At 37.4% G+C, this 14475-nt stretch overlaps 1 protein-coding gene and 1 long non-coding RNA gene across 11 annotated transcripts in view; both read right to left on the bottom strand.

The window, feature by feature from the left end:
• Positions 1-14475, bottom strand: part of astn1 (astrotactin 1) — a 587946-nt gene that overhangs the window by 520042 nt on the left and 53429 nt on the right. The gene's annotated exons all lie outside the window — the stretch shown is intronic.
• LOC146498419 (uncharacterized) overlaps positions 1976-14475 on the bottom strand; it is a 65443-nt gene continuing 52943 nt past the window's right edge. Inside the window, exons 2-3 of the long non-coding RNA XR_014870831.1 lie at positions 3305-14475; positions 1976-3167 (exon numbers count right to left, since the gene is read on the bottom strand). The exon at positions 3305-14475 is cut by the window's right edge and continues 49690 nt beyond it. This is a non-coding gene — a long non-coding RNA (uncharacterized LOC146498419). The remainder of the gene's footprint in view (positions 3168-3304) is intronic.

Raw genomic sequence — 14475 nt, 5'->3', positions numbered from 1 at the left:
TCGTGTACTCAAACGTAATTCATTCACTGTTATGTTGAATGATGATGATCAAAATTTCTTTAACATTAAACGATTTGTAATATGTCAAAATGAAAGTGGAGAGACGTGTTATGCCATTGGAAGATTCTATGAACGAGCAAAGCATAGTCTCTGTGCCTCAAATCCAAGTTATTTTGAACCAGTATCAAAACGTCTTGGGCATCTGACAGGTATTCTTGCTGCAGAGATCAAATGCAAATGTCTGATCATTCACACTGAAAAACTAAAAGTCAATTACATTTTTAGAAGCATTAATCAGTGTGAATTCCTTAAATAAGGTTAAACACGAGAAAACATGATTTTCTGCCATGTGGTATTTTTCTGAAGTGATTTTAAACCAGTTCATAACAAAAACATACATAATTAAACATTAAATGGCAAAACGTCAGAAATACATTACATTAAGTCATTAAGTGCTATATTATATTGCATCATTAAAGGAACACTCCCTCAGAGTTAATACGTTGAGTCTGACCACTTTGGAATCCATACAGTTGATTTGTATGGTGATAACACTTTTAACATAGCTTAGCATACATCATTGAATCCAAAGGGTTAGTATTTAGTATTTATTTAGTATTAGTTTTTGTCAGTTCACTGTGAGTTTAAAGTAACCTAGAGGGTAATTTTTAGTGCATTTCTCTCTCACGAATAGGCCTATAGTGTGGAGAAATTAAGCACACTGCTTTAATACCTCTGAACTGAACTCACATGTATATTTTGTTGCTTATTTGCACATAGTTCTGAATTTGTTATGGTGTATTGTATTTTGAATGTCAATGGTTACTTACCATAAGTATTGTTTAATTAATGTTTACGTGAATAGAGAAATATTTGAGCAACTTAGATGTTTAGTTCTCATATTTGATATACTTGAAAATTGAATGTTGTACAACAGAACTGTAAGATTTGATAAGATTTAAGATGTTGATGCAATGAATATGAGGTTGATGCAATATTTTGATTTTACATTTTAACCTTAAACAATGCATCTGAAACAGACTGATTAGAATGTACATTTTATTTTACATTCCAATCACATTCACAAGGACCTTTGAAGTTGGCTATTGCCAGCTTAACTCTAAATTCTTAAAGGGCCCCAACGAGTACTTTTATTTTGTTTGAGTGTGCACACTATTTATTTTATTTTTTACTTTATCTGTACAAATTGGACAAATATCTGTTATACCTTGTAACAATACAAGAGTGGCTACTCAAAAGTTAACATTGTGTCCAGGTCATTATTGCTGCTCAATACTTTGGCTCCATACGAATTTGGTGTCTTCTGATTCTGGCCAGGGTCTTATTACGAGCCCAAGTAATTATTGCGCTGTAATTCACCTTTATACCTTAAAGTTGGTTACAGAAGTTGGTTACTTTTATTATTATTATTGCACTAAATACATTTTAACCTCCTAAGACCCGAACTCTTCCACGACATGCATTTTTAATTTCGCTTTGATATTTAGGCATATTGGGGCCCGATGAATGTAAAAACAAAGAATTACCAGGTTTTTGGGGTTTTTTTTACCTTATTTTTGTTTTTAAGAAAAATAAGAGCCACATATGAGGATATTTGTTTAAAATTTTGATAGAACAGTAGCAGTATAATGTCCTCGGAAGTGGATATCAGGCCCTTGTAGAGCAAAATTGAGTATTTTGGTCTAAATAACCCAAAATGTGACGTCCACATATGTGGACGCCAGGTCCTAGGAGGTTAAATAAGGGATACTTTGAAATATATTCTACTGAAAGGTTGGAAATATATTTTCTTGAACGCAAATATCTTTTGAAATGTATTTTGGTTTGAAAGAAATATATTTTCAATTTCAAAAATATATTTTTTTTGAGCATCACAAATACAAAATATATTTACCATATATTTGAAATATATTTTGGCCAGGAAAAATGTATTTTTTTACCGTATGGGCTCAGTTGTTCTCCTGCTGAAGTTTGGTCCTTTTACAGCATCCTGCCATGCGATTACATTTGTTCCTGACCACCGAGAACACTCACGTTAATTTTTATCGAGTGGAAAAAAAGTTAGCTTGTTTATATTATGCTAACATAGCTGTGTCGCTAGCAGTCACGTAGCACATCATTACATGCCAGCTAGCCAAACTTCAGTAACCCTACAAACGTCACTGCTGTTTAGTTTTCTGTCTTCATTTATGTTGGAAGTGATAACAGAGCTGCATGTTTTAATTTGTTTCCAAAACACCGCAGTCAGGACATGCTATATTGTATTTAGATGGAAGCTAGCGAGCTAACGTCCTGCTAACTTCTAACTCTGTTAAATGTCATAAATTCCGTTTTCATGGATGCCTGGATGTTAAACTCAATTGTTACACCTGGTAGAGCAGAACGCTGATCATTTTATTAAAGATGAAAGACTTTAGACAGTTTTTCAACTCTCAGTAATGCCATAGTGATCGTTTGATATATGGACCTGCAGCGAAGTTTAGGCCCAGACACGGCTAGTGACGTCAGACTTAACGACCGGATATGGAAACAATTAAAGAGTTTCTGATCCTATGTCCTATAAACAGCTCCTTTTTATTAAAATAAATATGTTTAACCTGTTATCAAATACATTTTTTCCCTTTCTTGATTTGAATCAAAGTAAAACTATTGTACACAAACCTACCATGATGTGCAAGTAAGTTTAGCTTCACACACAAAATGGAAACAGGGGAGAGCACCTAACCTGAAACATGACCAACCTTCCAAATTATTTAGAAAAAATGTGTCTTGTATTCTATATCATAACTTTGAATTTTGATTTAGTCTAAATTTAAACTATTTATGTCATACTTTGACATAAACAGGGCATGATCTCTTGCCTCACCTACAGGCATTCTCAAAATGTATTTTTTATTTTCATGATTGTTTTCACCCATGTAATGCTGATCTACCACACCAAGTAAGATGTGCAAAGACGTCCCTGAGACAATCCAACACATAACAGCAGGGTGCAGAATATACAGGACCATCTGTACTGAGTATGGTCTGGAAGTCCTGAAGTCAGGTGGGGATACAACCCTGGGGTGGTTGAGAATGACCAAATTAAGATTCTGTGCGACTTCCAGATAAAGACAGACAAATTCGTACGGAACGACATCTGAGATCTCTGTCCAGAAGAGCGTGTAGCACATGGGAATTTATATATATATATATATATATATATATATATATATAATTTCTCATGTGGGCCCCTATAACAGGAGTGTTGGTTTTACTCGGATTCACAGCAGAATGACTAGACTCCTCAGACCCAGACATCCTTCAAAGAAAACCAGTTTTTGCCCCTTGTTTCTGCAGTCCTATTGTTTTGGTCATTACAAGAACTTCCATACTCAGTTCTCTCCCCAACAACATACTGGGCATATAAAAGCCTTCTTCAGACCTCCATCCTATGTTAACTTTGCCTCTTCATCTTATACCAGATACATCCAACAGACATGTGGAGTCAGTGTTCTCGTGGAACTCCCAGTAACACATTCTGGCTTACCCCAAGGGTCAAGACTAATTTGGGAACTGCAGAAAAGATGCGTGGTGTCCCTCTGTGGGTTTAGCAGATTGTGAAAGAAGATGTGAGCAAAGAGAAGACAGAGCGTAACTGCTGTTAAATGATGCTTTAATTCCCTCATTCTGCAAACAAAATATTTGCTGTGCTTTGAGTGTTTGAAGCTGAAGGTATCTCAAAGGTAATTTTAGGCTGGCACATGTTCAATTACAATACATCTGCAAATGCTAATTGCAGATTGGTTAACAGTGCTAATCAGCAAAGTCATTATGATAAACAAAACAGAAGACACGTGAAATACTAATACGGAGAGCTGTCTGATGAAAGAAAAAATCTAAATGGGAGTCATTTCATGGTATTCCTAGATCCTATTGCAACAAGAGAATTTCAGCTTCTTCTGTCCTATTCTGACTAAATTAGGTGGTATAAGCACACTGCTGGGGTTTAGCTACCTTGGTGTCCAAAGGCTATGTCAGTAGTAGATATGAATTTTCTAAATTTAATCTGATTCTGCAATTTCATCATTCAACTGCAGTTTGCTGTAGGTTTATTGTCAAATAATGAGGTTTCCATATATATCTGGACACTGACACAAGTTGTTTTTTAACCCCTTTACTGAAACATATTCCAATTAAAGTTATATGAGCGACATGGATATAATGTGTAGACTCTCAGCTTTCATTTAAGCGTATCCACATTCAAGTTGGGTAAAGGGTTTACGAGTTTCAGCTCCTCAACATGTGCCACCCTCTTTTTAAAGGGACCGAAGGTAATTGGACAACTGACTCAAAGGCTATTTCATGAGCAGGTGTGGGCAGTTTCTTTGTTATTTCATTATAAATTAAGCAGATAAAAGGCCTGGAGCTTATTTGAGGTGTGATGCTTGCATTTGGAATATTTTACTGTGAACAGATAATATGCAGCCAAAGGAGCTCATGCAGGTGAAACAAGCCATCTTTAAGCTGCCAGAACAAAACAAAACAAAACATCCAACAAACTGCTGCAATATGAGGAGTAGTAAAATCTACAGTTTGGTACATCCTGAGACAGAAAGAAAGCACTGTTGAGCTCAGCAACACAACAAGACCTGGACGTCCACGGAGAAAACTGTGGTGGACGATTGCAGAATCATATCCATGGTGAAGAGACATTGCTTTACAACATTAAACCAAGAAAACAACACTCTCCAGGAGGTAGGCGTACTGATATCCTTCCAAGTCTACCATAAAGAGAAGATTTAGAGGATTCACTGCAAGCCACTCATAAGCTTTAAGACTAGAGAGGCAAGATTAGACTTCACTTAAAAACATCTTTAAAAAAAAGCCAGGACAGTTCTGGAAAAACATTCTTTGGAGAGATCAAACTAAGATCAATCTCTACCAGAATGATGGCAAGAAATAAGTATGGATATGATCCAAAGCACACCACATCATCTGTAAAACATGGCGGGGGTAGTGTGATGGTTTGGGTGTGCATGGCTGCCAGTGGCACCGGGATGCTAGCATTTATTGGTCATGTGACACAGGACAGAAGCTGCCAAATGAGTTGTTCAGAGACATACTGTCTGCTCAAATCTAGCTAAAGAAACTCAGGAGTTTAACAAAGCAAAGAAGTGAAACATTCTTTATGTTGTTCTGACTCCAGCTTGTCAGGTGTCCGGTGAACCAACGGTCACCTGACTCAAACAGTCCTCATTTATGTGCTCTAAAACCCAAACATTACGGCTAACAGGTGGATCGTCCCGTTTCAGTGCAGCTAATCAAACAACGAGGAACCACCTATTGCTAAAGAGACAGACAGTGAAAGTGGATAGTATATCCTTGATTTCTTATAGGGCATCACTGGGTATCATCACAGATTTCTAGAATCGATTCAGTTCTGATTAAGTTAAGTTACTGTGTTCAGGGCTCGCAAAATTTCAAAATCCCTGGTAGCCCTTCGGGCAGGAACTCTTGAGTTTTTGGTAGCCCAAAATAAATTTAAGTAGCCTGAATAAAAGAGAGCAATTTTTTGATTGATGTTTTGTTTCCTGTTTTGTTTCTGTTACAATATTATACATTAAAGTATAATATTGTAACGGAAACAAAACATTAATCAAAAAATTGTTGAAACACAAATTACAACATTGTATAAAAATTACAATCATCAATTCAAATACTTGGTTCTAATTGAACAGAAATTTCTATGAACTTGTAAGAACTGTGTAGGACATGAATCAGTCTGTGTCAGATCCTGAATTTGAAATTTCCACTGAAGTCACGGGTAAGAGGCAAGTGGAACCAAGATCGAGGACATTTGCTTTTTGTTGTTTAGCTCGTCATGTTGCAGCCACAGAAATTCTTTTGTCCATGAAACCATAAAGCTGCACTTTCTTTTTGCCTTATAGTCTGATTTGTCATAACTTTTCCGTTTTGTGGTAAGCTTTTCTTTGGCTGTCACTTCTTCACCCTGACCTGTCTTATTTGGCTCAGCAGAACTAAAATATATATCCTGCTGCTTTTACACACGCACTCACATAACGCTCAGCGATTCTCTGCGCGATCAACCTCTCACATGTTTAAGCTGCGGGAGATTTCACTTGTCATGTTTGCATAGTAAGTTAACGATTGATAAGACGATGTCAGAGGAATTGGTGCGCAAATTATCATCATTCACCAATCAGTGCTGTCGCTCTCTATACACAGTTTGTGCGATTGCAAAGTGAAAGCAAAAAAACAAGCGCAAATTCAAACGCGATTTCAATGCGAGCCCTGGTGTTGCGTTGTGATGTGTCGTGTTGTACGTAGTGCTGACGTGGGACAGTTTTCCAATTTCATTGTACTACTGTACTATGTATGACTCTGCAATGACAAGAAAGAGTTATCTTATCTTATGAGGTCCCAATTCAATTCGATCCGCAATTCAATTCATTTCGATTTAATTTTGACTCAGACAGTTAGAAATATTATATTCTTGGTCATTTATCAGTACTGACAATTGTGAGACTTCATCAGAGGTGTAAACATCACAGCAGATGCCTTTGTGCTAAAGTAACTGAGGATAAAATACAGAAAAACATGAAGGAGATTTTCCTGGCCTTTATATTGTTTTTTATAGCAGATAATCTCTGTAACGGCGTCTCTGTTTAAGTGCCGTCGGGTGAGAAAGGCGACATCTCACAGATTTTGATGAGTCGGGTTCGCGCTTTGTGTTTATGTCTTTGTGCAGAATCCGTTTACCCGCTCTCATTCATTGTTTTAGCTGTTTGGTGGCTGTTGAAACAGTTTTGTGAGGTTTAACCTGAGATTCTGGCATTTCTGGCAAAAAAACCCATTAATATATTAAAAAATCGGTACAGGATTTAATGAATCCATATCAATATATTCAAGTTAAAATTGATTTTAATCGGAAAATCAATGATCAAAACCCACCCCTAATTTCTTAACATAAAACTCATTGTTGCAGACGAGGCCAGCACAGAAGTGATCCCCTTAAACTGATTTTTAGTGTCCTTATATTCCCCTGAGTTACTGTTTCTGACACTAGTTAGCTAACATAAACTAATCTAAGTCTATTAGCTGCAATCAACCAACCACATAGTGTCACATTCCATACTGACAGAAGATGGCACTAAACATGTTTTTAAAACTTTAACTTAAGCTCTTATTTAAACCCAGTTTCACAGACATCCGTCAGTTTTTGAAAGCAGGGCTCCATGATGTCCATTAGCCTTCATATGTTTAGTGTTTCATGTCTTGTTTAAGTACCCCAGTTGAGATGATGGATATTTTAAGATCAAATCTAATCTTAAGTCTCTTTTATAATAGAGGCCTTGGGGTTTTCTTTGGACAACACAAGAGTCGTTTTACGTTAGATCTAAACCTAATACAAATGCTCATGATGACATGTGCCAGTTCTGTTTTGTCAGGCATCCCAAAAGCCTGAAGTTAAAGGCTTGAAGTCACCCTCAAGGAAACTTGATTTAGAAAAAAGAAAGCCAACATTGATTAAAGTATTCTTGACATAGCAGAAGACTGCATGTCACCAGTTTAGACCAATCAAGATCAGGGCACTCATTCGAAATGGTGTGAAATTTCCCATTGTGAGAGAATCACATATGTTCATGACTGTGCCCCACGATGTCAAACCCCAGAACCCTAATTTACTTTTCTGTTTTTAATAGCAGAGTAAGATGAAATAATAACCCTCAGAGTGATGAAATGTCAAGTCCAATTATGCTTATGACAAAAGAGCCATGACTCGTCTACTTTTATGAAACCATAAGCAAAGCACTGGAGACCACTTTATTTGGGATTTTTACATGTTTTCTACAATGAGAACATGTTGCTACATGGTTTTTATTAACCCTTTAAGACCTACCATAGAACCAAGTCCGCCAGAGCTTATATTATATGTTTACATGCTGTGGAGCCATTTTTGGGAGCATTTCAAGTTGCTATACATCAATACAACCATTACAGCCTAAATTTTAATAATGTCTGCATTAAGTGCATAGTAATTACATAAATTGCAAAAAAGTGCAATAAACTACAAAAAAATTGAAAATCGTTTTTGTTTTTTTAACATATATTTCTAGTTAGAGAAATTTAAGAGGCTTATCCCTCAAAACTGTAAATACAAAAAAGTTGCACAAAATAGTTTCCCACCACAGGAAATTTATTTTGAGTGTCTTCATAGTTTTATTTTTGAAATACATCAATTTCTATATACTGCAGGAAAAACGAAAATAAATATTATAATGCAAATTTGCAAAAAAGCAGCATATGCATCAAAATAAACTATTTCCAGCAGTGCAATATGAGTCCTAAGCATCCCAGAAACGACACAGAAAGTCATAAAGTCAAACATAACTTTTAAAAACACCAGTATAAGTTCATGAGGCTATATGGTAAAAAAAAAAAACTACATTTCCGCGAAAATGACGTCATTTCCGGTTTTGGGCAGGTAATGGCGGACATGCAAAAGTTCGCACTGACGTCTATTCCAACGTAGGAAGTGTTATGAACAGCTGATCGGATCGGCAAAGCGTGTTTCTGGAATATTATGTTTTTGTTGCTGCAAGTGCTTTTTATGCAGTTTTTGCAAAGCTATATGTGGAAGGAAACTGTGACCGAGGACAAGCTGATGGCATAAGATGTAAGTACAACTCCTCCGGTTTCATATGCAAAAAAAATTATTGCGCTAGCTTACGTGGTTGCAGAGCTACCGGGATTTAAAAATAGTTACGCAGAACAGAGCGTGCCCGCTCCCACCAGTTTTAAAGGGTTGATAACCCTTAGATATCACAAAATATCCCATGAATCAGTGGAAATACTGGTTTCATATACAACTGTGTAACAAAGAATATTAACAAAACTCAATCCAGATAGTTATTTAGTTTCTAAATGACACGATTCTGTGGTATGCTGGAGATATTAGGGTAAATGCTAGTTGCTTTATTTTTTAAAAATTGAGCAGTTCAGATGTGAACGTTCCACTTGCCCCAGGATGAAACCATTTAGATCACAAACCAGATGACATGCCAAAGCCTCTGCAAAGCCAATGGTATAACTGAGTTTTATGGTACAGTGCAAAAGTCTTAAGCCACCCTGCTCTCTCTCTCTCTGTCTCTTTTTGTACAATTGTATAACTATGATTATTCAACGCAGCTTAAATTCTTAAGCTTTCTTGCAGTTTCTTGTAATCTATGTAAATATGGCTTCAGGAATAGTTTTCCAGGCTTCCTAAAGGACATTCAAAAGCTCTTCTTTGGATGTTGGCTGGCTTTTTCTCCATTCTCTGTCAAGGTGACCTCACACGCTTTTAATAATGTTGAGGTCAAAGATCTGGTGAGGCCAATCCAGCAACAATAGTGTTGGTCCATTCTGTGTGTGTGTGTGTGTGTGTGTGTGTGTGTGTGTGTTTTCCAAGTATGCTTTTACTACACTGTGCACATGTTTACTACACACGTTATTATTGGGATCACTGTCATGCTGAAATACGAAGCTGCTGCCAATCAGCTCCTTTGCAGGTGGTCTTGCATGGCGGCTTCAAATTTAATGTTACTTTTCTGCATTCACAAATCTGTCAATGTTGACAAGATCCCCAGGACCACTAGCTGGAATGCAACCTCCCAACCATCCCCAAATCTCTACCATTTTTTTTTACAAATGGCTGTATACACTCACTTATGTATCTCTCTCCTTTCCTCCTCTATACATTTTGTTGACTCAGTCATGAGATCTGTTGCTATTGAATGTCCAAAGAAAAACTTTGGAGCATCCTCGCAAAATGTGGAAAAGTATTGCACGAGACCATCTAACAAAACAAAACCCCAAAAAAAAAGATAAATAAATAAATTCTGGTTCCTTGAAAGTAAAATACAAAGAAATGAGGGGTGGCTCAAGACTTTTGCACAGTACTTTTAAAGTACAAAATCCCATTTTCATTCTGTTAGCTAAAAACTGGCATTTTAAAATGCACTGAGATTCAATCTAGTTATATTTCGCCTATATTTGTACCATGGACACGCAAAGAAAACAGAAATGCCTACAGCAAAATGTTTTAACATGGCAACGTGTCCTTTTTGTGCTAAGGACCTCAGGATTATGTAACTCAGTCCATTTACTCGTAACCATCAGGAGTGAGAGTGATGTATTACACTGTAATAAGACATGCCACATATGATGAAGTCATATTACTAAAGAGCACTGAGAGCCTCAACCGAGAGCTTCACGACTTCACATTGTGTCCTTGATGTTTTGTTTTTTTCCAGAGCTGCCTCCCTCCTTTCCTCGAGTGACAGGAAACCAAGCTCGATTCCCTCTCAGCAACATAACTCAGTCTACCCTCATCTTGTTGAATTAAAGGAGAGCTAATCTTAATTGATGCTAATGGAAGTCAATGACGACCATGAGGAACAAGTGCTAATGTGCTTGAGCAATTAACCTAATATTTACTGGCTGTGACTCTTGGGAGGTGCTAGCTTATGTCTGTCTGCTCACTCCTTTTGCTCTCACATGATGTGCAACTGCTCAGAGTCACAGATAGGAGGGAAAAAGTAGACTATTAGGGAATGATTAGAATTAAGGCATTAAAGCTGAGTTAAGGAAAAGCAATTAGACTGATCAAGTCAATTTATCTATAGTTAAGATGCTAGTAGACTTATTCAGGAATAAAATATTCAGGAGTAGATATAGTGACACAGCACAGAGCAGGCATCAAAGACAAGTATTAAGTCAGATACAAAATGGAAGGAGGAGGTAGGGATGGAGATTGGTTGTGAAGCGGCTTGCAGATGTGGGTTGAACCAGCTAATACAAGGTCCTCTAGAGGCTAACAGGATATGTTGGTATCAGCTGATCTGGGATGAGCTAACCTGCAAAGATTGACTAAGCTTGACTTTGCGACCTACGTGACATTATGGTATACTCAGTACGTGTACTTATGAATTCAGATCTGCACATCATGGTCAACAAAGGTCACAGATGTATACTGTGCTCGTGAGATAACTTTTACTTTGTCAAATCTTGCTGACTGCAGCCATTAGAAGGTGACGCAATGCCATCAAGGGATGCACATGTCAGTATCAACCCTCAGACTGCAGCATAGAGGTGATAGTGTTCAAGACAAAATGATTCCCCACATTATCAACCTGATCAGCCTATCTCTAATAATGGGCTATGTACCACAGGCCTGCAAGCTGGCAGCAGTTAAACCGTTGCTTAACCCTTTAAAACCGGTCAGAGCGGCACGTTCTGTTTTGCGTAACTATTTTTAAATCCTGGTAGCTCTGCAACCACGTAAGCTAGCGCAATAATTTTTTTTGCATATGAAACCGGAGGAGTTGTACTTACATCTTATGCCATCAGCTTGTCCTCGGTCACAGTTTCCTTCCACATATAGCTTTGCAAAAACTGCATAAAAAGCGCTTGCAGCAACAAAAACATAATATTCCAGAAACACGCTTTGCCGATCCGATCAGCTGTTCATAACACTTCCTACATTGGAATAGACGTCAGCGCGAACTATCGCATGTCCGCCATGACCTGTCCGAAACCGGAAGTGACGTCATTTTTCGCGGAAATGTAGTTTTTTACCATTCGGGCCTCAATGAGCCTATACTGGTGTTTTTATAAGTTATGTTTGACTTTATGACTTTCTGTGTCGTTTCTGGGATGCTTAGGACTCATATTGCACTGCTGGAAATAGTTTAATTTGATGCATATGCTGCTTTTTTGCAAATTTGCACTATAATATTTATTAGTGTATAAAAATTGGTGTATTTCAAAAATAAAACTATGAAGACACTCAAATTAAATTTCCTGTGGTGGGAAACTAGTTTGTGCAACTTTTTTGTATTTACAGTTTTAAGGGATAAGCTTCTTAAATTTCTCTAACTAGAAATATATGTTAAAAAAACAAAAATGATTTTCAATTTTTTTGTAGTTTATTGCACTTTTTTTGCAATTTATGTAATTACTATGCACTTAATGCAGACATATTATTAAAATCTAGGCTGTAATGGTTGTATTGATGTATAGCAACTTGAAATGCTCCCAAAAACGGCACTACAGCATGTAAAAATATAATATAAGCTCTGGCGGACTTGGTTCTATGGTAGGTCTTAAAGGGTTAATAAGCATCTCTAGACCCGGCGGTCTTAGCTAATTTTAAGCCAATCTTCAATGTTCCTTTCATATCAAGAATTCTTGGAAGAGTAGCTTCAGTCAGGTTTCAGAGCTCATCACAGCACAGAAACAGCTTTAGTGAAGGTTACAAACGATCTTCTTATGGCCTCTGACAGTGGACTCATCTCTGTGCTTGTCCTGCTAGACCTCAGTGCAGCGTTTGATACTGTTGACCATAAGCAGTATGTAGGAATGCTTTCTTTCATTTGGGCAACATCTCTAAAATTAGAAATATCCTGTTCTCAGAGTGACGCTGAAAAACTCGTTCATGTATTTATTACTTCTAGGCTGGACTATTGTAATTCATTATTATCAGGATGTCCTAACAACTCCCTAAAAAGCCTTAAACCTTAATCCAAAATGCTGCAGCAAGAGTCCTGACAGGGACTAGTCACTAGTCTTTGCGTCACCCTTGGGCCTGGACAAATTGTCGGTATGTTACGCGTTGGGAATGATAACGCTCTGTTAATTTTGGTACTGAACCTGAACAAATAGGAAGGTATGTTGTGGATTTCCATGTTAGACTAAATCTCTCTATTATCTTTTTTCCAGGTCTTCCGGGACCTCAAGGTCCCTGCTTGAGTTTCTCTCCTTCACCTCTGTGGAGGTTCCAAGGATAGTCCTGACTCTTTTCTCCAATCCGAAGGCAGGATCTCACTGTTCCTTTTCAGCAAAAGAGTTGTGTCCTCCTCATCAGAAAGAGACTAGACTGACAGAAACGTACTTCCTATAGGTGAAAGACTACAAGAACTGAGTGACCAGACTCAACACTTGATATTAAGCATGCTACTTAAATTGTTTCTGCTTTACCATGCGACTCTCTTAACATGAGAACAGTACTGGTTTCAAAAGATTTCCCCCAATATCCCACAACTAAACCAATCAAGTGACTCTCATTGTGCGTATGAGTGAATTGCTCTCTCTGTTTTCCTGCGATGAGAAAATTACAGCGCTCCATTAAAGGTTTTAGCCAGCACCAAATAAGATCACCAGAGCGAAAATAATAAGCAGTAAGAATAAAACATAGCTATTCAAATTCCCACACATTATTAAATGTTGAATATTCAAAACATATTTGAAGGAATCTGTTAAGCAAGAATTACATAAACTTAGATATGAAGTATCTGACTTCCAGCTGTTCTCTCACTAAGATGTATTGTTGTGACATGATCTGTGATAAAGCTAGCATGTACAGGATCTCTGCTACTGTTTGAATTCATGCTGTGCTGGTGGCTTCAAGAGATTTAAGCAGGACTTGGAGACGCTGCTTAACTACATTCTCCGCTGGGATCTCAAACTCGGTACTAAATGTTTTACTTTCACGGTTGTTTTTCTGTCCTTTTATTATATTAATAATAAAACAACTCTGTGCTTTATCATTTAGAATTCATGCTTAATCCATTAAAGTCTTGGTCACAAATAGCTAGAAAATGAATGTGTTTCTGGAGAACTGTGTTTGTGTCATATTGTGTGTGTATGTTGATATGATCACCACCCAAAGTCCCATTGTGAGCTAGAAAAACACTGACTCTTCAAGTAGCTTGACAACTGGAATACCAAAAGCAGCATTTTCTCCAGTGTATGTACCCATGAGTACTGTAAATGAACTCTTATGGAGATCTTACTTCAAAGAGCATTTCTGACCTGCTACAGGTCAAAATCTTGCTCAAAAGATAATTTCTCCTTTTATAGTGATAAGGGCTAAAAACTCCCTTCAGCACTAAACAATGCAATTAGAATTCAAGTCCATGACCACAAATGCCTCAGACTTTCCCTCTTTTTGAGCTAAAAGGTTTGTGTTCCTCATGAAGTCGCTGGGTCTTAGTTTCTTTATAACACTGAGGCTATTTACAGAACGATGTTTATCTGCAGCCAACACAAGCAACTCTGTCACCCCGCTTTTCTGGATCGCACACGTCAAGACTTCTTCAGAAATGCTTTAGCATTAGAAATGTGCAACTCTTATCTGAGGGCTTTATGCAAAATACACGGGGGATTGTTACAACTTCAAAAAGATGGAGGATTTATAGTTGATATCAAAATGATTTTTAATTATTTCTTGAACATTTTTTTTTCTTGAACGTTTTAAACAGTAATAAAAACACCAAATAACTATTGGCTATGGGAAGATAAAGCGAATGAGTGGCTTCACACTTCCTCTTCATGTGCTGTAGTCAGTACTTCTCTGTTGCAGCCAGTGGATGTTAGCATGTTTGTGGTTAGTCCCTGCAATTGAAGCTG

Source organism: Neolamprologus multifasciatus, chromosome 18 (assembly GCF_963576455.1).
Source record: "Neolamprologus multifasciatus chromosome 18, fNeoMul1.2, whole genome shotgun sequence".
NCBI classification, from domain to species: Eukaryota; Metazoa; Chordata; class Actinopteri; order Cichliformes; family Cichlidae; genus Neolamprologus; species Neolamprologus multifasciatus.
This window is presented reverse-complemented; position numbering and strand designations above follow the sequence as displayed.